Source organism: Anopheles aquasalis, chromosome 2 (genome assembly GCF_943734665.1).
Source record: "Anopheles aquasalis chromosome 2, idAnoAquaMG_Q_19, whole genome shotgun sequence".
Lineage (NCBI taxonomy): Eukaryota > Metazoa > Arthropoda > Insecta > Diptera > Culicidae > Anopheles > Anopheles aquasalis.
The window spans coordinates 86,140,647-86,168,146 of record NC_064877.1 but is presented as its reverse complement, the minus strand read 5'-3'; the positions used below and the strand labels follow the sequence as shown (position 1 = coordinate 86,168,146).

Here is a 27,500-nt window from a genome sequence, read left to right as displayed (position 1 = left end):
CAATCATTTGCACCCAACGCAACGGCAGCGGATGCGAGTAGGCTTTCGTGCGCCAATGCACTCGGCTGGCACGGTATTGCCATCGGATGTGCAGCGAGCGTAGACCGTGGTCGGATTAGAAACGATTTTTCGCTCCCTTTCCTCCCACAGAGGCAGGACGGGCGGAGGGTCAGGAGCTGGGGGGCCGGTGAACTCGGCTTCGATAGTTTTCCTGTTAATTGTTTTCATTTTCGCCTCGCGGTCGCTGTCCCGCAGAACGTCCACTGTAGCAGCAGCAGCAGCAGCACCGTCAGTAGCAGCACCGTTTACCAGCTGGTGTACATGGCCGGACCGGCGTACGGTATGGATGGTGCGGTTTTTAGATGTTAATTTTAATTAATAGGAAAAAGTCCCCCAGCATCCCATTTCCCTGCCCGGCACACTATCGGAGTGCTGCTGTTAGAAACGAAAGATCGGTTCACAAACGGATGCAACGGAGCAGCAAGCGAGGGGAGCAAAATCACATTTTCGCTCCGAGAGACATTAGCAAATACAGCGCATCCTGTACGCAGCTGGCGGACATCAAACGCATGGTGATGGGTGCGGCAAAAGACAACGGTCAACACTGCAGTACGCTCCGCAGATTGGCAGACCCTGCACGGCTGCACATAACCGTGACCGATAGAAAAATGGTTCTTTTGTTTATTCTTTTCAGACCGTACGTGAGTGATGGCCGCCGGCGAAAGTATCCAATCACGATTTGTTGCAAATGGAATGGAACGGTAAATAGGTAACCGTGTTTGGTGCCACGATGGAGGCGCATGATGTTTCCGATGGAGGCGCCCAGTTTTTTTTATGCTATTTTTGAGATTAAAATAGCACAATTACGGTGGATAAGGATGGTTTTCGTGTTCGAAATGAAGCTCAAAAGAAATACGAGTTATTATCTTTCGATGGGTGTAAAATGGTTTGCATAGTTGCATAGTTTTTATGTAAATTTGCCAAAGAATTATATGCTTTTCATCAAACACAATCACTTTTAGTAAGACCTTATCTCCTAATTGTACAGTTTTTCTCAAAATATTAGATAAATATTTCAAAAACGGATTTACTTATCACCAATTTGTCACAAACTGCATAGCAGCTGGATCTCTTTTTATGCCACAACATATTCGAGCTCTGTTTCCAACTGCGATTGCAATGTTCCATGTGAAGCTAATGGCATCTTTTTTGTATCGCATCCGAAACCCGCCCGGATCAACGGCACTGTAATTAAGCAAAATTTAAAATATTCTGAAACCATCATTTGCACAGAGCGCTCGCTATCAGACTCGCCATCCTAGTGGACGGGTTGTGCAATCCAAAAAAAAGGGGAAAAGCTTATGACGACAGCGAGACGTGGTGCAGCATCGTGAGGGTTGAAAGAAAATTGAAAAGAAACCAGAAGCCCGGCCCCTGAGAACGACGAGACAGGAGGTGGGAAAGCGCCGAAGATGGTCTGTTTTGTTTCTTTTTTGCTGGTCCATCCATTGGCTCCTCGTTGCCGATGCGGCCATTTTGTTTGTTCGTTTCCGTTTCGCTGGTGAAAAGGGAAGGAAAGAAAAAAAAACTAGCTCGCACACCAACACGCAAACTGGAACATTTAATGACGGCGTGGTCATGTCAAGGGAGGATGGGAGGTGGTTTGGAGCTTTTTTGTTAATTTAAAATATTGCTTCATTCCCAAAGTTGCTTACACAAAAAACGGATTCTCTCTTGCACGCGAAGCACAAACGAAAGAAGGAAAGGTTGCTCGCGGGCAGAACAGAAGTGGACTGGAGGGAGGTGGGAAAGTTAGCTTCCAAGGTTCCGTCCGTCCGAGTCCGTGGCCGTGGTAAAAAGAGGGACCGAAAATAAACATTAGCCAGGAAAGAGAAAATGAAAAAAAAGGAAAACCAACAGCAAGCAGCCACGGCACGGACCTTCTTGGTCCATTTCAAGTCGGCAAAGCTTGGGATAAAAGCGAAAAAAACGGTGAAAACGTTGTACGCTAAGGCGCACAGCGTGAGGACACAAAAAATCCCTCCCCACCATGTCGGCCAATGCTTGAGTGGACCGGGACGCGGAAAACAGAAAACAGAAATAATGCCAAAAGCACCGAGCAGCATCGCCAAACGCCGGCCGGTTTCGGTGCCATCCGTGAGCGTCCAACGGTGAGCGTAGTCGTCGTCGTCGCCGTAGCGCAAAAAGGCGTCGTGTGTTTGATAGCAAAAAAAATGAAGAAAGTTGTTTAAATAACAAAAGTGGGCGCGATGTTGCTCGTAGCTTCCTTCCGGTTTTTCTTCTTTTCCAATTTCACTTCGGTGTCGTCTCCATGGACCCACCATTACATTCCTGAGACGCTGGCTCTTGCCATTTTTCCTTTTTGGCAGCGTTTCCGTTCTTATCTTGGAGGAGCTCTCGAGTGATGCTGCCCAGTTTTTCCTTCCTTATTTGGAATTTCCTTCCCATGGCCAGTTGGGCGTGGGGATCGTTTGGAGCTTGCTTTCTTTCAAATTTAAATTTATCTATCCTTCTAGCGAGCAGTGAGCGGACCGCTGTGTCTTTTTCTTGACGAAGAGACCCAAAGCGATGTCTTTTTGTTAAGGTTTGCCAGTCTGCTCGCCAGAAATGAGGTGGGTTTGGTTTTACGATTCAATCAACCTTGTCCTTGTTCGCGGAAAAAGGTATCGTGCAAAGTGGAAGAGTATGTTTGGGGATAAATTCCATTTAAAAAAAAAGGTTAAAATAATAAACACTAGAGAGTGAAAATATTGCATTTTCCAATTGGAATCTTCACTGTAGGCTGTGTTTTAGTTAAAACTAAACAGCAAAATGTGTTAAACTGTTAGTCCACAGTTCACCATTCCTGTCATTCGGTCAATTGCTATGCTTAAACCACCGTAATTCGGGGTTTCAGGATCTTTTCTCCAACAAAATTCGTTACAACTTACGCCGAATTGACCAGACGTGCGATAGAATGTTTAAAAACAAAACATCTCCCTTCCTTTGCCTTACGACCTAATTGAATACACAACTTTCCACCGGCAGTGGCATCAACCGAGCCCGAGTCCAGTTGTCCAGCTCTCCAAAAAAGAAGAAGCAGCAAAGAAAGAAACGGCGAAAGGATGCCTTTCCCATCCGAGTATCCCTCGCGTCGTCGGTACCACCCATCAGCTTCGGTGTCCGCCCGAAGTGTCTGGGAAGTGGTCTTCATCATCATGAACTCACGAGCGCTGTGGCACCATTCCATCGGCGACAGCCAAGCAGTGGCTGTCACCGTAAAGCGCCCGGAAGCTCGGCGACGTGCTGCTGAAGTGCTGCTTTTGCTGCTACTCTTCCTGCTGTCGCCGTTTATCGCATTGCCAGCGAGTCAGCACGATGCAGTACCATCGCCCGGAAGGCCGTCGCGGAAATGTGGGTTTCATGAACACGTCCGGTCGGTTGGTCGGTCCGTTGGTGGTGGCGAACGGTAAAACTAAAACCAGAAACCGACCGACCAGCTCCGAAAAACCGATCGGAGAACGGGTTGTGTAGGAAAGGGAAAGAAATTCATATTTCATCCTCATTGCTGTAAATGAATTAGAGATAATTTAATCTTTTTGCTCCATCCGTCTCCTTTCTGGCCATTTTTTTTTTGCTCCTTTTTGCTTTCACCCTGGGAAACGTGGCCAGGGAGTTTCGGAAACTAGCGCCACCACTACCAACCAGATGGTGATGATGGTCGCTTCTTGGACCATTTTTCCGTTGCTCTGTTGCTGCTGTGTTGGTGCTGGCAAGGCGATTTTTTGTTTCTACAAATAATGAGCGAACCAGATACGCATTTTAATTTGATAAAGTTACTGCTGGGCGTCGAGTTTTGACGGCGCTGTAGATCATTTAGTCCAGCAAAGAGCGAGAGAGAGAGCGTGGAGAGAGAACCCATTTGTCCGCCCCGAATCGCTGAAAGCTTCTTCTGTCGTGGACATTTTTCAAATGAAAACATTCTATTAGTCTACCGGTGGTGTCGCGGAACGTGGAGTGTCTTTTCGCGCTGGAGGAAATGTTATTTCAGCAATAAATATCTTTCCCAGCAGCAGCAGCAACAGCAGCACCAGAAAGCACAGACGTACCAGAATGCCAGGAAGGAGTGTAAGGCATCGAGGGTGGTGTCGGCGACGCGAGTGGCGTCGAGTTGATCGAGTTGAGCAATGAAAATACGATAATGACAGCAGCAGCAGAGGAGGAGACGAGTTGATGTTGCTTGTGGTCGGGGGTCCGAGGAGTGCCGGACGTTTCGTTTGCCTCATCCACTGTCGTCTCTTTTCATTTCCATTTTCTTTGTCAACGACACAGGGTGAGGCGAAGGGGTTGGGAAAAGACGGAAAAAACCTTCCGAGCACCGAGCGACTACGACGACGACGATGATGATGATGAGCTTTCCTCTTCATTTTCAAACGTGGTGTGCTGTCCACGATGCGGTGCTCACTCTTCCAGCATCAGCAGCATCAGGACCAGCAGCAGCCAATGGTGCTAGTGGTGCCACTAGTAGCCCATTACACCCACCAGCATCTGACCTACCACTACTGTCGCCATGGTACGACGACGACGGCGACGAGCAGTTTGTATTAATTTCCACATTTTCATTTCTGTTTGCACTTATCCGACTCGACCATCCATCCATCCGACCGCCGGCGGCTAGCGCAGCGCACAAGAAGCGGTACAAAAAAAAGGCGGGAAAATGGTGGGCGACAGCCATGGAAGTATGGAGGGGGGGGGGGTGGAGAGGGAGAAAGAAAAATTAATTTATTTCTCGCAGCACAAAATAAAATTAAAAGCACGGGGGAGAAGTGAAACAAAAAAAAAAAGGGAAGCGAGGACCCGCAGAAGTGCGAAACGGAAAAACGGGGACCATCGAGGTGGACGCAAAAAAGCTTTCTCCTATGCAGCCCTCCCCCCGGCTTTCAGCGTACCATGGACGCGGAAAGTTGACGCGATTTTCCTGGAAAACCCAAAGGGGGGGGGGGATTGGGGATTCCATTCCCACTCGAAGAAAGTTCGTTGTGCTGACGACGGTGCTTTCGTTGGCCCCTTGCCCTGACGACAACGGCGACGATGATGATGATGATGATGACGGGGAGGTGGAAGTGGTCAGCAAAGGGTGGAAAGGGGGTTCGGGGGGTGGATCTCTGTCTCGCCTGTGAGCGATGGTCGGTGCCGGTCAAAACGGTGACGCAGGTGGCGGTGGTGGTGGCGATGGTGACAGCGAAAGAGCATACACCTGGTGAAGGGAGGTGGTGCAGCCACCCACAGTGCTCCTGTGCCTCCTTTTGAGTGCAGTGTCCGATGCTGGGGAACTCCTCCGCGACGGCGACGACCGTTGCCATAAAAACTATCGGTCAAAATCGGAAACAGGTGAAAGAAGAAGGGGGAAAAGTGGAGGGGAGGCAGTTGTCCTATCTGCCAGGAGAAGTTTCTACTTCGTTTTTCTCCCTTTTTAACGTTGTTTGTACAACCTTTCGCTCTGGCCGTTATCGAAGGATGTGCATTAAAAATAGAATGGCCATCGAGAATCCAGAAGGATGCGCATTAAAAAGAGAGAGAGAGAGAGTGAAAGAGAGTGCACTATGGCGGGGGAAGGAAGAGAAGTTTAAATTAAAGCAAAGAATTTAGCACAAAAAAAGGCGTCTACGGACCAACGCCACGGGAGAAGCGTCCGGTTACGCGAGGTCCAGGCCATCCTTGATACAGTTTGTGCTTGGCCTTGCACTGCGAAGGTAGCAAAACGATAACGTTAAGCTGTTCTATAGTCGGTTTATGTTTATCTGCAGTTGCGAGCACCGAGAGTCCCTGAGCTCCCAACTCGGTTTGACTCTCTACTCGAGGAAATTGATTGAATTGAATGGACGTACTCGTCGTCGTCGTCGTACGTTCTGTATGGAATAAATTTCTTTTAATAGTTCGGTCCAGCACCCTCCCCCCCTATGTGACAGGTGGTTGTCCTTGTGGGTTTCGGGCGCTAGAGACGAGCAACAGTTTAAAAACAAAGATAAAGGGGCGGTCGGGGAGAAGACACTCACACTGACACTCTGGAATGTTTTAGTGCCCTTTTACGAAAGAAAACAGTGCAGCTCAGCCCCTTCTGGTGGTCACTTAAAGGCAGTCTGGGCTGGGGCAATTCAATCGACCGTAATAAATCTTTAAGATGCCGCTTAGGTTAATGCCTCGGTTCCTCGGAGGGCGTTTTGGGGAGGAAAGTTGCTGTCGAATCGCATTCCGTTGTGGTTCTGGTGTGATTGAGTGCCAGGGGGTTTTGAAGAGTTTTACGATTTTGTGGATAACATTGTCGGTCACACTTTCAGCGAGATAGGAAACCAATTAATTGTGTGGACGGTGCCGGTCGGTGTTGTAGACGAGTGGATAAGATGGAGGATACTCTTTGCGTGAAGAATGAAAGAATCCCATTGAAGAATACTGGACATTCCTTTGACAAGGAGCATCTTAGGTGTCTGGGTACTAATCAAATGAATGCAGAACAAATCATTTGACTACTCATTTGAATGCTACGTTCTTCCTTTTTAGGGGTTCACAGTTTTGTAAAATCAAAATGCAAGGACTCACAAGACATCTTTAAAATTGTGAAGAATGTGTAGAATAGGATAAATGAATTGTTATTATTATATAAATAAGTGTTATAATTCGCGTGACTTAAGGTTTGTGGAGCAAGATATGCTAATGTATACACTACAATTGCCAACCAACTCTCTGATGATAGAAAAAAAGAGATGCCAATGAAAAATGTAGCAAATTAGTGACCAAATAGAGATCTTAGAAACGATAGATTAGACGACTGCAAACATCTGATACGCATTTATCAGGATAATTGGAGGCGAAACGAATAGAGTTCCTGCGATCAATTAGCTCAGAGCGGGTGGATGTTTAATGTCCTGTGTAACATTCTGTACGCCCTTTAATGTGGTCTCACTATCAAACCACAGTATCAAACATTGCTAACTAGCGGTCTAATCTATAATTAGATCAAAATCCATACGCTGGCAACCGTTTGTAAGATAGAGAATGGATTGATGATAAAACATTAGAAAGAAGCTTATAAACAACAGCTTTAGGTAAATTTGTGCTTCTTCGACACATCATCAACCAATCAATTTCTCGCGTATTTGTTAAAACTCTTCCAATTAAATCAAACGGTAACCTAAGAAGCAAGCAGAGTCAGATCACTCCCTTCTTGTCTTTAGTGTACAATTAAGAACGTCTTAATTCAGAACTGCCCGGCTCTTCGGTGGACCGACCATTAATTTACATCACTTCAATTAGTGCCGACCGAGGGTTGATGCGTTCGATTGAAGTGCCCTCTTCCCCGGTGTCGTAATTTAATTGTCGCAATCGTATTTTATGCGAATTTCCGATTTTTTTCTCCCTTTTTTTTTGTGTCAAGTGTTCTGCTCTCGTTAGCATAAGGAGAACACGAAGACGATGGCACGGATGGTGAGCGATTAATTGCGTTAAAAATTAGAATGTGTTTTTAAGCGCTTTTCGAAGGGCAGTGTGCATGTTGCAAGTGGTTTGGGGAAGGGAAAACAAAGTAAGGCAGTACCAGAACTCACTTTTGCTTATTGCTCGAGGTTGTCGCAATGCTGGGCAACAGGATTCTTATTTTACAATCAAGCAAAGGAATGAATTCTGCGTTCTGTAAACCGAAAACCAGTCGCAACGTCGTCCGGTTTGTGTGCAGTGATTGTGAAACAATAGCAGAACTACGAGACGCCGTGACCACCAGCAGCCGCTCTCTCTCTCAGTTTCTTTTTGCCCTCTTTCAATAAATAATTCGAGCAAACGACCAACCGTCTCGTCTTTTGCTACTTAACGCGAAAGGTTGTTTTAATGACCAAATATTTGCTCTGCCGTCTGGTGCACGATAATGAGCGGAGTGTGGATTGTGTCTCGGTAAAAGCGGTAAGGGGGGGGGGGGGCATTTCATGAAATGCGTTCGGTTTGCTCGTAGAACGCTGGACCCGCGTTTTCCGGAAAAGTTCCGGAGAACACAAGAGCCGGCGGAACATTAATGCGAGCGAGGAACGCAAAAAAACCCGCAGGACACTCGCGTCGATCGCGCTCGAGATGAGCACACTAAGATCGAATCGAGGGTGAAGGGGGCTATGGTCCAGCTTGGGCCACGGTGTCTTCGACCGGCATGGCAACGATGGCCATGGCCCGGCGGCACAGCGCAACCAATCAAGCCCCCCCGGTTTTGTCGGTTGGTTGGTTGGTTGGTGCCGTGCTGCTGCTGCTGGTGATGAGGTTTTAATTGTGTTATTTTTTAATTAGACAAAAAATTAAAACGTTTGTCCGGGCACACCCCCTAGCTTCACTCGCCTCTCGCCGTCTTCGCTGTCGTCGTCGCATTTTGCGTAAATTTTTCGCTTGAAAAGATGCGCGGACAAGCGCACATAGACCGTGGTGGTTCGTTTGGCACAAGAGTTGGTGCTTTTTTGCAGTTTTTCTCGTGGAAAAACTCATTTTCCGGGGGGAGGGGGCAGGGAGACAACCCTGACTCAAGTGGACCCGAGCGCTAGCTCAACAGCAAGAAGAAAGAAGCAAGCAAATGCCCTAGACATGGCCACTGGGGAGGGGTAGGAGGCGTCAATTCGGATCGTTGCACAATCTGGAGTGGAGTGTGACACCATCCGGGAGATGGTTTTCTTAATTAAAAATAAAAATTAATTTTACGTTTTCCACTACGCACGGAGCAGCGGTGTTTTTTCTGACCTTAGGCAACATGATCTTCACACATAAGGACTGTTAAGTTATGTTGCTTTCGATAGAATTTATCTTTAATCCTTGCAAACCTTGGGACCTTTTCGATGAGTTTTGCAGGTTTCTTAGTCCAAAACAAACCAACAGTGGCTAGCCGCATGTTGAGTCGATACGTCGATTTTGGAGAGGCCACTGGAAATCACCAAAAATGGCGCACAACTCTATCGAACAAACGCCGTCTGCTACGTCCTGCCAGAAAGGACCTCGAAAGAGATATTTAATTCAATTTATTTCCACTCGTAGCAGCAGCAGCAAAGCATTAAATCAGAAAATATTGCGCACTGTAAAGCCCATCATTACACTGCTAGCGCTGGTGAGAACTGTCGTAACGGCACTAGCGCTGGTTCTGCTGCTGGTTCTGCTGCTGGTGCTGCTGCTGCTAATTAATCAAACGGTACGTTGTCTAACGCCAGAGTGGCGAATTGTTTCCGCTGAAGAAATGTATAAATAAAAGTACGATTCATCAAACGGCAAACGGCCAACGGGGTGGGAAAGAGCGAGAAAGAGAGGGAAAGAGAGTGAGAGAAACAGCCAGACGAAGTGGTGGTACGGTGAGGGAGCATCGGAACCAGAATACGCATTAAGGAAGCGGCAAAAAATATTATATGGAATAATAATCATTCTAGAGAGGTCGAGGAAGAGAGCCAGAGAGAGAGAAAGAGAGTGAAAGAGACCAACGAAGAGGAGTTTTGGGGGCTGGTGTGAGTCTCAAAGGGGGTGGTTTCTGGTTTTTGGGTCTTGGGACAAGAAACAGCACTGCCAGCACGGTCCACTGGCTTCACCACCCCCGGTTTGGGCACAACCAAAAGAGCACTCCAGCACTCCGAAAGGCTTCCTTGCCTGCCCACCGCTCGAAGTCCTTCCTACCGCGTCTTGGCGAAGGCTCCAATCTGTTGTCTTTTGTGAGAAGGCGAAGGAAGGAAAGGGGCAACGCAAAGGCAAAAGAAAATGTCCAACAAAATGAAGGGAAGGGTGTGGGAAGGGTGGTGCCATCGACTCATAAAAGCTCGGTGCGCCTTTGTTCCTTTGCCATATTCTCCCACTGCAAAAACACCCCCACCCCCCTCCCCCGGCCAGAAATGGTGGTCCGCTTGAGTGTACGCCCTGGACATGACTCAACCCGAATGCCGGTTGGTTGGTCGGACCGACCGGTGGGTGTTTTTATGTTACCAAAGGAATTCAACCACCCCCACCTGTTTTCCCCACTACCACCACTTTACATCCTCGGTCCGCTCACACCACCGTTCTTGTAAGGAGTTCCCGGGGCCTGGTTCACTCCACCAGGAGGTTCTTTTCCGTCTGCGGGCCAGTCGAAGAGGTTTTTCGCATTCCTTCGAGAGCTCGAGTTCGAGTTCGAGCTTTCCTTTTTTTTCTTCGCCGTTTTTTCTGGCTTCCCTCTTGGCTGGTGGGTGCTCCGATTGTGCTGGCCCCCCTCCCTTTTGCGCGCCATCCATCAAAGGGCTTTGTTTGTGTGCTTCGGTTCGTTAGCTTTCCGCCAGTTTGCGTTTTTTTCCTCTCTATCGTTGGGAGCATTTGCGAGACGGCCATTTGCAATGGGAAAAGCGGGTGGGTTTTCTGCACTTTATGTGTTTCGTCGTTGCGTTCTGTTATGGTGCCAGCCCAGTGTCCAGTGGGAATACAGAAGGACCCTCTTTGGCGGTGGTGTGATGATGATAAAATGTGGGAAATCTACGACCTGGAGCGAGCGCCCTTTGTATGAACTGGCCAAAAGGCAATGTGAGAGCTCCTTGCACAATCAAACGGCAAGCTTTGTGTGTCCGAAAGTACATTTTATGAGTTTACGTTCCCCTAAACAGGTATTCGAGTGGAGCGGTTAGAACATAAAAGTTTGCTGCATCGCCAAACCCTTTTCAACACTTGGCTGCTGTATGTGGTGGTAGCAACGCCAACATTGTGCATGCAACCGTGCACGTGCATAGGTCGCCAGAGCAGGAAAACCCTCCCCGGGGAGGGCCTGGTCAACGCAATCGCAAATGAACTATTTCCAAAAAATGAGTTTAAAAACTTTCAACCACCTGAAATAGCGGGGTAATATTTTTCATTTCATCCCTCGGTAAGGTTTGCGTGGGGAGCAACTTTGCTTTCCTCAATTTTCGAACCCCCCCCAAAAAGGGCAAAGGTATGACCGGTGGCGCACTATGCGAACAATGATTTGCATGTCGAAAGTCATACTAATGATCCTGCGCGTCCAGGATAGAGTCCGCGTATTACTTGCTCCATCAAACGGTTGCGGCAGCTGCAGCAGGAGCTCTAATAAGCTCTTACCACGAATCTCGTGATCCAGTGGCCGTGTGGTAAAAACCTTGGACCGGAGGTCCAAAAAGTGCACCACCAGGGGGATCGGGTGATTAATGGGCGAACCGAAATTTCGGTATTTTTTGGGGATGAGTTTGCGAACGAAACCGTTCAAACTGTAAGGCTAGTTAGCGACCATCACCACGGGCACCTACGGTTTTTTAGGTTGAAAGCAATGAAAGGTAATGACCAAGCAGACCTTAAAGTCTTTTTTTCCGTAGTCGATGTGGTAGTTTTTGATTCCAAATGTGCGATGCAGTAACGTAGCAGCCAGTATCCATGTTGCAGAAGACGTAAGCACTCGACTTCACAGCTATTTTTGGTTACAAGTTTCATCTAAATATCTTACTAGCTTCTTCTTAGGGAAAGTCATCCAGTTGTTGCGTAAGCAAAACCATCCTAGCGGATTTACTGCCACCGCGAAAATGGAGACCAACTCCAAGTGAAATCCAAGCACCAAGATGAATCCTCCCTCACCTTCTTTTACCTGCGAGCGTTGATCGATGAACGGTAAAGAAGGGATGCAAAGTTGAGGGGCTGAATTCTTGACAGCGAGACAAATTGTCGCGGCCCTCGGAAAAACCGGTGCGCATCTTGAAGCTCGAAATTATCGCTCGACGCCTTCCACTTCCATCGCCCTCGCCATGGTGGCTAAGATGAGTGTCTGATATGAAGCAGGTTGAAGGTGCAAGGAAAGGGCATCAGCTTGTACCTCACTACATACGATGATTCCGCAAGGATATGCTCCAATGGTACACGGAACGGCCGTGGAAGCAACGATGTGCAGCGGTGGGGTGAGTAATTTTACTCCTTTCGACGTCGCACCGTCGTCGTCGTCGGCAGGTAATTGATGCCGTGGTCGAAACAATACCGAGGAGGACAACCGAGACAACCGAGCATTCCTGGTGTTAGTGTCTGTGTGCGCTGACATAAAAAATAAGAAGTTATTTTTCAAATTATACACACACCCCTCCCCCTTGGGTGCTATGGTATGGGGTGTCAGGAGATTCTTTCGCTTGGTGGTTTTTCCCCATTTTCGCTCCCTTTCCTCCACTTTGGATCTGTCACCTCTTCCTGACACGGTGAGGCTGTGCTTTAGCAGAAAGGACAGGTTCCATGTAGACACAGGACCGGAAAGGACCTCGTACGGACTTCTTTCTTCCGAAACAAAGAGACAGAGAGAGAAATAGCATTTTCACCTTTTCCTTTTTTTCACAATTTCACCTCATCCCGCGGAGGGGAGCCATTCGTGGTGCGGGGAATTGAAAAATGGGTTCCGAAAACCGGAAAAAACACATACACTCAAAATACCGCAGAGCAATGGAAATGGTGCAGAGGAAGGATGGACGAAGGACTTCCACCGCATGACAGAAGCCATTCCTTCTGCTGGGCCCGGCCGCACTGTGGCCGCAGCTAGCAGCAACCGGCAGTGTGTTGTGTAAAAAGCGCAACAGTGAAAATGGGGTAGCATTGTTTGTCCCGCGCTTCCGCAACCGCATGCTGGGTGCTTGGATCCCGGGCCTTTGCAGCAGCCTCAGCAGCTTGGCACACTTTTTGAAAACGTCGTCGTGGAAGCGTTTGTTTGTGAGATGCGTTCCAGATGTACCCGGTTTCCGTCCATTCCGCTCGCTGGAGCATATTTTTGTTAAGGTCGGTGAATGTTATCGTTTGCAATTACTGTGTAGTATGCAGTGAGTTGCGGGGAGAGAGTGTGATTGTGCAACCAAACCATCCATTTCTATTCTGTTGTTTCCTTCAACTGCGAGGAGAATTGGTGCGGAAAGAATGTAGCAGCAATGGTATTGCTTACTTTGGCTATTACCTAGTAATGTAGTAGCCCAAATATTGATTAATTTTTTAATTCTAATCAATTCTCATGCTTTCTTCTGTTACGAATACGAATAACAGCCATCCGCCATATTGAAATCACAGCACGTTTCTATTGGTTGAAATGATTCGAAATGAAAAAAAAAACATAAAAAAATGCTGGACATTTTTACGGGAACATAAAAAATGCTTCCATGTAATAAAAGCATCGTGGATCGATAAAAAAGGAACCGAAATGGAGGGCATTTTCCCCCCAAAAAAGGGAGCCAGGCTCAAAACGGAAAGCGAAAAGGAAAGAGATGGAGTGGTCCACCACATCGAGCCCAAAATGGTCGGTGGAAGGACCAGAAAGGACGCCGAGAGTTACCGGGAGGAAAACACAGGAACAAAGCCGACAGCTTTAAATTTTTTGCCTGCTTCTATTTCCTTTCTCGAACTCCTCCTTCTCCTTGGTGAGAGAGAGGGGTCGGTAAGGCTGAAGCCTTGGACACGCCACACACCGGGGGACGTGTGCGCGCGCCTCAGTGCCGCGCATCCCGGCCAGTTATGAGAAGCATAAAAAAGAGTGTTCCTTGCGCGTGGTAAGGATAAGATATCGCCTCTTGGCCACTCTTTCTCTTTCTTTCTTCTTTTCCGCATCTTTTTCATAGCTGTGTACGTGTGCTGGAGCTGGCTCCGTATGTGTGATGCAGTGTTTCTACCACCAACCATTACCATACTATTTTCCCGATGGAATGAGTCGGAAAAATGAAGATAAAATGGCCCTTTTCGGGCCGTACCGGAAGTCTACACCGACCGTTATGGACCGAGAACCGAGTGGTCACGGTTTTTGGGGTGGTGTTTGGATAAAGCAGTAACCCGCAGAAAGGCAAGATACTACTCCGTGCGTGGATGAAGCATATTTTATGTTATTTTTTAAAACTATTAAAGAAAGCGCTCTGAATTATTTTAACTAGAAGTTTACTACCTGTTAGGAATTTACTCTACCGTCGCTACCGATAGCGTTTTGTGTTTTTGAAAACTATTTCCAAATCATTTATGCACATTCCTCGCATACATCGTATGCTGTGCATACAAACTATATGTTGTTAACCACAAGGTGGGATGTTTGCTTTGCGAGTGAAGCATTTCTTAAATTCCAACAACTTATCGTTTCAGTCAGCACTACCTTTGCCATACACCGTGACACCAGACACTATGTCCCCTCGGCCCTCTCCACAACCACTCCGCAGGGTCAGCGATGCCCGTGTGTCTGTGTTCGCAAAGTAATGGTGTTGATATGGTGTCAAGCAGAAGAAAAAAAAATGGAACAGAAGGATAATAAGGGTACTGGGGTGGGAGGAAAAATGGAAAAACCACCGACATACCGGTTCGCTCTTCGGAACCGAACCCCGCAGCACCTCGCTTGTCTCGCTGCTAGCTTCCGAGTTGTCTGTTTTATTTTAAAAACTCCTCCGGCCCCTTCGGGAACTCCGCGGTAACGTCCTGCTGCTGCTGCAGCCACCGTCACCATTCCAGCCATTCTTTGCTGGCGTCTCATTTTGTATTTTTTAACACATTCAGAGCTTTCTTTTCTGGTTCCGAGGCGAGCGTCTGTCCGTTGTTCGTGGCAGTACAGTGTGCGACAGAAAACGGTTCCATTGCCTTGGCTTTTCTTAATGTTTTGCCTCCTTAAGTGGAGTAATACCTTCTCTCAGCAGCAAAAGCACATGTGTGTGCAAACGAACATACATCAGAAGTGACTAAAGATACGAAACGAAAAGAGTGCTCGGCACTGTCGTGTCCGCTTGGTTGCCGGCGTGAAGTCGCCGTGCCAAACCGCCCGAGCTGCCAAGGTGCCAAGAAAAATGGAAGTAAAAGTGGAAAGAAAAATGTTACCACACTTTATTGCTGGTATCGCACCACCGGACGATCACGTCGGAAACTGGAGGCCACCACTGGCGCACACTGTAGCGCACTTTTCCACAGCGTGGCTCGTGTGCAAACGGAAACCGTGTGTGCTGGAGCCGTATGCGGTGGATAGGGATATGAAGCCGGGCGGTTTTTCGCATTATGTCCGCTGCTTTATGGTGTTGGGGTTGGGTTGGATGTTTTTTTTTAGTGTATGCTGCTTCTTGGCGATTAAGAATTTGCGTGAAGTAGAAGAAATGAAAACCGATTTTGTGCAAATGTAGCAACTAAGGGGGGAATTTTTAGCAGTTGGTAAATCGGTTATGTTGGCCGTTGAGTCCATTTTAAATGAAAGTAAATATGAGCCCTAATTCATGATGATGAAAAGACTCTACAAATATTGGCTAAGATTTAAGGAATGGAATTGGTATTTCTGTGGCCATCCACACCATTTGACCTCGACCTGCACCTGGTGTGAGCTCCTTAAAATGACCCACATTTGCTAGCCTTTAGATCTAGGTTCATGAAGGGGCACACCCATGGGCAAGATTCACACGACCAGCGTCCACCGAGCAACGAAATCACTTTCACTCCGCGCGGCATCTTGATGAATTGCCAAGAATCCCCCGGAGTGAAGGCCACATAGCGCACGGGAGCGTACGAGCATCGAGTGCATGGAACGAATTGGAATGGAATTGGATCATCGTTTCGCCAGTTCATTAAAGCCCGGCACGGAGCGATAGCATCGCGACCCTGGGCCCTGGTTGACCGCCAACTGAATCCTAGGGCGACGGTTGCTTCCACGGTTTGTCCGATCCAAGTTTCAATTGCCCAAGCCGGCACACCGTTGTACGGCTAGACACAAGCTACCAGTCTACCAGCCGGCCAAGAACGTCTATCGTCTCAAACGCGCCAAGATATAACTGAGGAGGAGCATGGCAAAAGGCACAGATGACCGAACCGGAGTCCCGATGGACAGAGGATCAACTCATCCAGGGTACGCGTTGAAAGGGCGCCATTGCTGGTGTGGTTAGGACGAGAGCGATTCAACTGAACTGACCTTCAAGTCGAGTTGCAGAACGATACCCGTTCAATTGAAGGAAGCAGCTAGGAATAAGCTGTTACTCTGTTCTGTGAAAAAGATCTAGCATGATGGCGTTTGCTCAACTTGTAGGAATTACCGTTCGTTTAGTGTACACTAAAAAGTTCTACTCAAATATTTGTCCAAAAAAATCGTGAAGCACAAACTGTTGCCAGCCATCAAAAATGAGCCTTTTTTATGATGGCCCGTAAAGCGATGGTTGGCTCGTTTTTTAATGCCTTTTTCTCCGCCTCTAAAATATGTGTGCCCGGCAAATGTGTGACCATAAATTTGTTCGATAAACACATGCTCCAAGGAGTGTCTTTCCAAGGACCCCGCAATGCCGACGGAAACGAAGAAATCCTCTCGTTCGACAGGGGTGTGTGTTTGGCGAGGGTGGTTGGAGGGGCGCGGTATGGTATTAAATCAAACCCAAAGTGCGTTTTATTATCCACAGCGGGCTCATCCAACAGGCCAGTTCGATCGTCTTCTTCTCCTCCTCCGTGGTGGCTTGAAAAAGGGACGAGCCGTGTAATGTGAAGTCAACATAAAACAGGCGACATTGTACCAAGATGCCCCAAGGTGGTCGTGGCGGAAAGGTGGTGCTGGCTTGGTTGTAAGTAAAACTGTAAATCATACCAAAACCCCGTCCTTGAACCGGATGGAAAGAAGCGAAGGGACCGACGAATGGACGGACGGACGGACGGACGGACCGGTCACGAAGGTGGCATCTCTGAGACGACGCCATCGCTGTCTCGGTTCAGCAAGAGCCGTTAGTGTCTCCAAAGGATTTAGTCGGCAGGATTTGTGTGACTGCAACTAATCGCTGCTAGTTGTATGTGAGCAATCTGGCCGTTGGACACGATATCCTACCGAGGATATCACGATAGAAAATGAAGAGTTATTTGGTTTTTAGATTGGCACAAATGTCTTGCGTAGCGTAAACCAGACCGGCAGATTATGCTGAGCATAGTTTTTCTAAAATTATAATGTTTTTTCATCGATAAATTGAGAACCCTTTTGCCGTGTTTCTGAACCTAATGAGCACCTCATTATTGTGGATCGTATTTAGGGTGGAACCCTTTTTTTAAATCCAGAGAGGGTCCATAATTGTGGCTCGCAACACTTCCATTTCCCGTGTAATGGGCCATCGAAGGGGGCAGGGATTTTGGCCAAGGGTTACTCGGTTTTCCTATAATTAATTAAAATTAAATTGTAACATAGATCGACCTTGGAAGCGTGTCTATGAGTAGGGTTTGGTATGTAGGTGGCTAAGGATAATGCTCATCATCGACCGTCGATTTTGAAATCGACAACATCAGCCTTTGGATAGGCTTCCCCGGTCCATACTGGATACTGGGTCGCTCCCTATCCTATACCTTCATCGATCCTCTTTCCCGGAGTCCTTCGGCTTCCGAAAAGTACCCCAGAACACACACAGACTCTTACATACACTCGCGCACTAGCAGAACGGTTGAAACTGGCCAGTGCACGAAAGGTGGACCCGGTTTCGATCCGGTCTGTGCACAACACGTTCCCTCATTTTCCTGTGGCTTCAAGGCGACGGGAAGGCGACGGAAAAACAACCACAACCACCATCCGCCCGCCGATGGTACGCAGAGAGAGAGAGAGAGAGAGAGAGCGAGAGAGAAGGGCATTGTTGTGCAAAGTGTCGAGGGAGTGGTGGCGCCGTGTGGAGAACGATGTCTTGGAAAACGTCTTGGAAAATGGGGAAACGTCTTACAAGATGCTGGTGCTGCAATCGAGCGGCCCTGTATCGGACATCATCTTCCTTCCCGGGGAACCCTCGTCCTTCCTTCCTTCCTTCTCACAGTCCACCACCCTTCCACTTCTTCCCCTCTTTCCCGTTGCCTCAGCTCGGACGAAGGAGCCTAGGATCTTGACCACCACCTTGACACGAGCAGCAGCCGGCCGCTGTTTGCCGGGGGTGGTTTTGAATTTCAAATCGAATCCATTCTTCAGCCTCCTCCCACCACCACCACCAGCACCCCGTCGGGATGGAAATGGTTCAGTTCGGCTGTTGGGCGTCGTGGGGGGGGGGGGAAGGGAAGACCCACTGTAGCGCGCCGTCTCTGTCGCTCGCCTATAAAAACGATGCATCACCCAGCTTCATCCCCTGGTTTTCTCATTAAATTGGAGCCACCCACCCGGGCGCCCACTGGGTGGTGGGTGGCGCAAGGTAAGGCAAGGCCCTCCTTTCCACCACCCGCTTTTCCACCCGCTAGAGCGCTCGGGTGGGGAAGTAGTAGTTGGCGAGCAGCAGCATCTTAGAATCGGTCTTAGAATGGGGATGGTGGTTGTTGCCGCTCGATGGGACCGTTGTTTAAGACGTTTCACATCTTTCCACATTTTCCACCGATATGCTGCTCTCTCGCACTCACACCAACGCACACAGACACTCACTCACTATCGGTCTCGCTCACTCCAAGAAATTTGCCAAGTTAAGACGAACTTGCCACCCCATCGTGCGTCATTAAATCCTTTTGCTTTGTCCACCTCCTCTACCCTCTTTGGCTTCGGTCAATCCGGCTATATATTGGCCACCTCACGTTGTGACGGAGTGAGGAAAGCTTTGCAAGCGACGCCTTCAAGACGGAAGGTTTTTAGGAGAAGTTTGAAGAAAATCCTTAATCAACGAACGGAGGAACAGGTGGACTGCATTAAAAAAATGTTTCTCTTGATCAGTTACTCGGATTTGGATTGATTGTTTTCCAGTAGACGAAGACAAGGACAGTAAAGTTGACATTCCCATAAAGGTCGCCTCGCTAGGTCAAGAAATGGTGGGAATGTATGCCAAAGAGAGGCGGGGGGTGGGCGGAGGTTGGGATTTGTCGAAAACTAGATGGCCCTACTAGATCTTTGAACTTGTGCCCTTGCAGGAAGGGGTTGAGGCGTGTGTTTGTGTTCCGCACAAATACAAACACGCACGCATGGGCGCACGCACGTGTCTTATCTATAATGTATGTTTCGACCCTGGCTGTGGTCGGTCCGGGTGGCCAACCACCGCGCGCACACATACAGTCCAGTTCGGTACACACACATACACACAGTTTCCAGCGAGTGTCGGCGGATGTCGATTACCGGTTGGAAAACCACAAACTGGGAGAAAATCTTAAAATCTTCTCTCTCTCTCTCTCTCTCTCTCTCTTTCTCCTTTCCTCTCTCTCTCTCTCCGTCTTGATCCTTCTTTGTCTTGTGCACACCAAGCGCCTAAGCGTCCTGCAAATAATCCCTTTCGACTGTGGATAATGAAGCGTCCCACCCCTCCTAAGGAAAAGGGGTGGTGTAAGGGATTGAAGGAAATGAGGCTGTCCGCCTGCTAATAATATGCATCATTCCACCCACTTCATCCCCACCTGGAGCTGGCCGGCTGGACCGAAAAGGGACGAACGAGTTCCGAGGCTTCAAGATCTTTTATTAAGATGCTGCCATCAGTGAGGTGTTTGTGCGGTGTGTATGTGTGTGTCTGCTTCCATGTGTGGCGCTTTGCATGTGTGCTGTGGTTGTGTGGGTATGGGTGGTTACGCACACGTACAACCCCACACACAAACGAACACTTACGAACCGACCAAAGTCGGATGTCCGGGAGAAAGGTAGCTCAATGCTTTCTTGGCCATGGGGCCACCCGGGAAGCGCTGGGTGGTATATGCTCCCAAACCCGAAAGGTTTGGTTTTCTCCTTTCCTCTTCTCTTCTCTCCGCACACATACGGGTTCCTTGCATCACACCATTCCCCCTCAACCACCATCTCCACCACCGCCACCTGTTACCTTCGGAGCTCGAACTAGATTAAGGCCCTGGGTTTGTGGGTGAACGAGCGAGCGTGTGCGCGTGTGTGTGGGTCACAAGTAGTTTTATGCAATTATAAAATACGAGCCAAGAGATAAGAAAGTCGGTCCGACTATCCTTAGCATCGAGCTACTCCGGGGAGACACACGGGGTTCCTTCTTGCAAGCTTCGTGGTCCGTCCGTCCGTCCGAGAGAAGCAACGTCTTGGCCCAAGACGTTACCTACCACCCAACCAACCACCCACTCACTACCTAACACATACACGGACACGGAAGGTGCTCGTGCGGACAATCGAATGCTGCTGCTGCCCAGAAGATGTCCTCCACCTGCCTGCCTTGTGTCGGTATCTTAAGAAAATCTCAAGAAGCACACACAACGACCAGTGTATGCGTGTGAGAAAGAGGGGAGAGAGTGTACGAACATGTACGACGTTCGATCGGCTATGCTGTGCGTGCATATTTAAGTGCAATTCTGGTAATTTCTTGGCGATTCGGACGGTTGATTATAACTTTCTTGAGCGAGGATGAGTGTTTGGGGGCAACACATATGTGTTAGTGCCTGCAAGGTAACTGAGGTATCCTTGGCGACGGCGACGACGATGATGATGATGATCGTGCATAATGCATGTGGCACTAGAAAGAGTTTTGTTCCTTTTTTTCTTTGTTTCGATTGTCGTTGCTTAGGAGTTTTGCGGTGCTTTTCCTTGGTGCTACGATGCGCATGATTGTGTCCGCAGTCGAAGCAGACGAGCGGAAAGATGTGGAGCACAGGAGCGATAAGGGAAAAAAGGATTGAACGAACCCTGCTGGCTGGTGGATTACCTTCCATCGAATTTATGTGCCGAACTGAATATCCATTCGAAACCGAAGCCAATGAGCCCTCCGGGCTCGGGCGAAAAACGTCTTATTAAACAACAGCCCGGATGGCCAGGACCAGGACAACAGGTTAAAGTGAATCTGCCCTAGGGCTGGCGAAAAAGATAACGAATCTAATGAAGTGTCCTCGCGCCACAGATCGGTTGATATCGGATTCGTGCCGAATTTCCCCCCGGCTGGTTGTTAATTATGCCCGCAGGCGTTGGACGATTCGAGTGGCAGTGTTGATGGCCAGGCCAGGGAAACCAGGTACTAATTGGGTGCAATGGAAAACCGGACATAATTGGTGAGTGGTGGCTTGGTGTCGAATTGATTTCGATACGCTTTTGGCCGCGCAAAAGTATCGTGTTTCGCGATCGCGATAATCTGGTGAATAGTTGAACAAACTCCAGTGCAATGCTACTGGGGAAGGAACCAATTTTTAACGCTTCTGGTGGTACTGACCTTGCGGTGCGTTGGTTCTTCTTGGCCTATTAGAGTATTCGGAAGCGGCAACGAGGATATTTCCCAGACGCTGTTGCGAGATCGAGCGACGTTTTCCGTATTCTCTCGTTGTAACTCGAATTTCTTCAAAATCAATATCGAAATTGTAACACTTTTTTATTCCTGGCCATACCAGGTGTTGTTTCTGTTTTTTTTAACACTTTAATTGCAATGTATTCCGCGTACTACGGCTACACTATATGAAATAAGAACTGCACTGGACGAGAGATAAACTAGGAATCGTCTTTTCTTTTCCTATGTGTACTGTGATGAAACTAATCCTTCAGCTGCGATTACTCTGGGCCTACTGCCTGATGATGAATGCAATGCTTCATTTATAAAAAAATGCATTTCATAAGTTTTCTCGTCAAAAAGGTATTTTGAATATTTTGAAAAATTAAAATTCAAACATGCAATAATTGTACGACTTTTTGGTTTCATAGTTCAATCTGATTTTTCAATTAAGCAATCATCTCCGGCATCACCGGGGAACATAGCAGCAATATTTATGATCGCGAAGAAATTAGTCACACCATTTACTTTGTACCGATGCTGATTGAAAGAACGAGCGGGGTTTTCGCGCTGACTAGCTGATGTTCTGTGAAATTGCGAATAAATAAACTTGCCCAACGCAATTCACCCTTCTGCATTCCATTTTTCTCCATCTCTACATCCTACCCTTTCGGGATCCAGATCCAGATTTCGATATCGCGTTCCGATCGGGCAACGTTTCTGGCATTCTGGAACGAGGCGTCTCTGGTGAACGCAGACACATTTCGCAAAAACGAAAAGGGGTAAGGAAAGAACTCGGTGAGAGCGGTGCCAAGCGCCAAACATTCGCCACACGCGGATGCATCACTCCCCGGGTTGGGGTTACAGCAGAAGGCCTAGTGCAAAAATAGTGCAGCGCCAGTGAATCAAATAAACACGGATGAAAAAGTGCAATCCTCGTGTAGCAACAAAAATAAAAAAAGGAAAGAAAGTTGATGTAAACAACGACTGCCCTCCGGCAGACCGCTGCCTCGAAAACGCGCGGCGTGAGGCGGCTTCTGGGTAAGCTAAATTATCGCCAACAACCGCCCGCGATAAGATTAGACTTTGCGCATCGTTCCACGGTGTAAAAGAATACGCGGGTTTTAACACGGTGGCCATTCTTTCGTCACCAGAGCACAATGTATCAACACAGCACACAGCACTTCTAATCCAACAAATGCACCCTCAATTATAAGGTGGGGATCGCGGTCCAGCGATCGTGCGATGATGGGTGCAACGATGGAAACAATGAGGCTAGAGCGCAGACTTATTTTTAAATTCCTGCAATTTGTCTGCGTGCAAAGCGTTGCGGGTACGCAGGCGAACACGTACCACTTCCGACATGCGTTGCACCGTGGTCGTGTGCTAGTTTTGGGGCGGTTGCTGTTGCGCTGCGTCCGTTTGTCAAGCGGAAGATGCAACTCTGTAGTCTGCCGTCTGGATTGCAAGTCATTAGAATTCCTTTTTAGTTCTAGACAAGGAGTCATATGTTATGGTGTGTGTAAAGAATATGCCTTTAAAGTTTAGTGAGGAAATTTCAAACAAAAATGAAAAAAAAGTAGGAATATGTATGTAAAAAATGTACCACACACGCAGCTTGCAGCCATACCATGATGATCATCGTGATGATCGCGGTGATAGTTGCCAGTGTGTGTATTTTAGTTTGTTTACCGTTTCATCGTGCTGAATGTGATTTGGTTGATTTGGTGCATCCGGTTTCTGGTTTCTGGGGATGCGATTTAGGAGAATAGAATGTTTCAGCTAGTCAGCGCGCGATCAGCTAGTCAAACTATCAAAAGGAACTATAATACGATAATACAATTATTTTTTCGAATTCTCTTTTCAAATAAAAAAAATCTTACCAAGCTGCGACCAGTAATTGCGAGCGAATTGCAGCTAAACCTTCAACGAACGAGCATCGTAAATCTCGCGAACAGCACCACACCACGCCACGCCAGGGCCCACTGCTAGCTCCATATTTAGAGCTATTCGCAAATGCAATGCTCGCACCACAAGCCGGCTACACTCGCCGGTTGGCTATTTTTGTTTATTATTATTTCCATATTTTTCTCTATTCCCATGCCCGCAAGACTTCTTTGCACAGCGTCGTGTATCGCAGCGAAAAATCGAACGAACAGACCAGTGCAGCGCAGCGAGAGGAGATGCAGAACGGCAATGCATCTTCTCATTGCACGACGTCGTCACAACTCTCCAGAGGTGGTGGCCTACTACTTTTTTTTTCTCCACCTCACTCACAACGCACACACAGCGCGCTTTGTTTCGGTGTCGTGTGGTGGAGGGTTTTTTTATGCCTTCATGTAATTTTATCTTATTATTATCTCCGCGAGCGTCTGCGTGAGTTACTAGCGCAGAGACGACCGTTGCGTAGTGTAGGTTAAAGCAAAAGCGGCGCAAAGACCGGGACGAAAGAGAGGAGTAAAAAAGATATAAAAAAAAAGAAATCATAAAAAGTAATGCACTTTGCATCACTTGTGCACTGCATCCCGTTCCTGCCACCCGCGGCTCTGACCTCACTGGGACGCCGGAACAACTGTCGCGTGCGGATGCCCCGAGCATCGCTTCGCTTTTTTTTTCCACCCCTCCCCTCGGGTTTTCTCCGTTCTAGATCGGGCATTCGAACTCGTTTCTGCCCATTCGCTACGCATGTATTGGTACGTTGGTGCACTGGAACGGACGGACGAAGGTGATCGTGAAGGGGGGAGGGGGGGGGGTTTAGAAAGCAGCATCCCAGAGCACAAAGGTGCAACTCGCGCTGAGGTCTGGTCTGACCTCTCTGTTCACTGTTGGCGAATGCATTTAGCGTTCGTTTTGCGTATTCGCGATCTTCGCCGTTGTTTCCCTGCGCCCTTCACCGACACTTCCTCGCCTTCACGTAACCGGCGGGATGCAGCTCGCGGCGTTACATCTCGTGGTGTATTATTGCATTCTCAGTGCGCGAGTGTCTGGCAAGATGGGTGGCAGGTGAGTGGCAGTCGAACCGATTTGCCTTTTTCACCCTTTTTTTCTGTTGTATTTTTTGTTGCACTTCTCGCTCCAATCTTTTGCATGTGGTGATGTAGTGCAATGGTGGTAGAGGATGGTTAAATAACAACAACGCCTCCGTAGCGTAGGTGTCGACACACATGACCACTGGGATGGGTCGATGATGCTGATGGAATTAAGGCAATGCACAAGACGACAGACGAAGACGAATGTTTGTTTAACAAATCGAACGAAGCGTGTGTTAGGTCCAGAGATATTTCGCAATAAAAATGGTTTGACCGGAAAAGGTTGTAGCCGTTGAGTCGATGAAATTGTGAACGTATTCATCGGACCATTTCCAATTCTCTTTATCTTCTTTTGTGTTCCGGAAATCCGCTCGCTCGCTTGACCACCAGCCCCCATTAACATCCCAACACCGGTTACGCACAAATTAGCGTAACCAAAAGGGCTGAGCCGTTTCGTTACGTTCCGCCCCACCACCAAATTCAAAGTCAATTAACGACGTCAGATCGTGTCGCTTTCACCCCGAAATACAGCTAACTTCCACTTCCGTTTTCACTTTCTCTACTCTTCCGCTTGTTCCTGTGTTTCCTGCTTTCGATTCCTTTTTTTACCACTGAAACGAGGCCAAAAGGACAATCGGTCAAGACAGCCGTAGTCCCGTAGCGTTTTCCCGCTCGCCTTTAATCTTCCGGATCCGGAGCAGCACGAGCGGAAACTCACCCCTGTCTGGGGGTTTTGTGTATTTTTGTTTTTTTTTTTCGTGGCACAAAACGGTCAGATCCCTTCGGCACGCTCCAATAAACGTTTACTTCCCTTCCCACCGTTCCCGGGGGCTTGTTCCTCCCCCAAAAAAACAGGAACCAGGACATTTACGGTGCGTTCCGGTTGGATCACGAGCTGTCAACAAGGTAGCACGAGGTACTAGCGGGGAAAACAGAGAGAAATAGCGAGAGAGGAAGAGAGCACAGGGCCGGCTATGTGGTCAAAAGACATACTGAGAAGTAGGGTAGGTGAGGGGCTTAGGGTTAAGGGCGCCGGTAACAAGGGTTTAAACCACCGAAACTTCTCCTTCCGCATGCCATTCACCCTTTCTCACCATTCGTCCTGCAAGTCGTTGGCAGATAATATATTTTTGGTAATCTGATTACCGCCGTCGACCGTCGGCTGGTCAGAGTCTGCCCACAGCCAGGTCCAGCCTCCCTTTCGTGGACGGAAAAAGGACGATGAACCCTTTTTTTACACCAATTCGGACACAGCATGCGGTCTGCGTCGTCTGGCGTCGAGGGTTCATTTCCGTCCTTTTTTCCGTGTTCCGTTCAGTTGGGTTCGTCTCCTTTGCATCGTCCTATCGTTGTTTCGGGGTCAAAACCAGCTGGCCGTAAAGCATGTGCGCATCACAAAAACACAGCTGTTTGCTGGTGCTGCTGCTGTTTTTGGGGTGCGTGCGACAGAGAGAGAGAGGCTGGCGCAGAGTTGCCGGTGTCGTCCGTTTTGCGTGCGATTCCAAACAAAACTGACCATCCGCAAGGAAGCTGCCGGTGTCTGACCGTGCACGTGATTCATCGTATACTCTATTTTTTGTTATTTTTTATGCTCTGCTGTGCGATTGGCGACTTGTTTTTTTTGTGTTGTTTGAATTTTAAATTCCATGCTACTCACCAACACTCGCCAATTTATCGGGCGCTTGTTGGTGGTGATTGTACTGAAATAGTAGGCCATCGAATGGTGTGCTTCTCAGAGACGCGTTGTTAGGGGCTTGATGAGTCTCCAAGGATGTCTACAAACGAAACGCCTAATGGAAATAGTGTCCGATGGCGCTCGCTGTGAAATTTTATTGCCTTGAGTGGAATTTATGCGTCTAGCCATCAACCATTTGTCCATTTCGAAATGTAACTATTGGTACCAAAGGGAGGGAATCCAACTGCGACTGCATCTAGGGAACCATAGTCCGCATAAAATGACACAAAACGCCGCAACAGAGTGAGTGATCTTCGCGATGAAAGATGGCGAGCTATACGTTTGGCGTTGCACTCCGAACCGGAAGCTTAGGTTCCAAGGGTTCGCAACCGGATGGCAAGAGCTAGCGTCGTCATCGTCTTCGCGTGTCTTCGGGCGCCACACGAATCCACGAGCAGTTCCACCGTTGGGGCCACGTTTTTAACGTACCGAAATGCACGCGCCCAAGTGAGACAGCTGGTCCGTGAATGCGCGGGACGGAGGAGGGGGAACAGCAAAACCGGGCCGGATATGGCGGATGAGTCTTTTTTAAAAAATAGCCTCGCCAGCGGAGGTTGTTTAATGCGACGCGAATGGTGTGCTCGAGAATCGTGGATCGTGAATCCCAAAAATAAAATGCAAATTTAAGAATCGTAGACCAAGAATCGGTTTGTCTTGAGAAACTCCTGATGATGGAGCAGTTTTTTTTTACAAAATATGGAAAGAATTACAACAAATTGCCATTCCACGATCAGTGGCGGTAGTTTTGCAACCAAATGAATAGAATACTTTGCCAGACCTCGCCAAAGGGTGGAAATTGTGCCTCGCCGCCACCTCTCGCTCTCTCTCTCTCTCTCTTGGAACTTTTTCTAAGCACCACAGCACCATGATGCTCGTGGGCGGGGTGGGGGCGAGGGATTTTAGCTAATGATGGTAATGACTGACGTTACTGGCGTAATGATGACGGCGGCGATGACTAGCGACTAGCGCGTTCCGTCGCCTGGCGGCGAGGCGAAAGTTGTTTAAATAAGAGTAAAACCGCGGCCCGAAAGGCATAAAACTAATTCCGTGGCTCGCGCGCGCTTTGACGCTAGCACCAGTAGCAGCAACATTAGAGCATCAACGGAGGTGGCGGCGAGGGAGTGCGTTCGGAAAAATTAGTTCCGCTCGCTCAGCTTCCGGACAACCGGGACTAACCCCCTCGGAGCTAAGTCCCCGGGCAAGTCCCGCATTCTAATGCAAAACCTAACCGCGGTGGGGTGAGAGGAGACGGGAGGAATTCATATACGCCAATACATATAGAGCTGTATATGGTAGCAGATTGTGGATATGATTCGTGTTGACTGAAAGGAAGAAATGATTTGCGATCTAAACAGGCCATATTGGATTGCCTCGGGGTGCCTGTGGTGCTTCATATTATCGATTGGAACGATCCACACAACAGCCTACCCGGAATGGGAAGGGGTTGAAGGTGGAAAAATAACAACTCGGTTGTCATTCAAATGTTGCATCAAATTAAAATTGATTAGTAAAATCATCATAGATGGTTGGCTCCATGTTTAGTGGATAAGCTGAGGGTTCGTCCTTTGGCAGACTCAAAGAGAGACTACTAGAATGCAGTAACAGACACGTGAATGAAGCATTTTGAAGCGT

The 27,500-nt window shown here is 48.2% G+C and overlaps 1 protein-coding gene across 1 annotated transcript in view; it reads right to left on the bottom strand.

Moving 5' to 3' along the window:
- LOC126571149 (uncharacterized) overlaps nucleotides 1-27,500 on the bottom strand; it is a 45,746-nt gene that overhangs the window by 16,906 nt on the left and 1,340 nt on the right. The gene's annotated exons all lie outside the window — the stretch shown is intronic.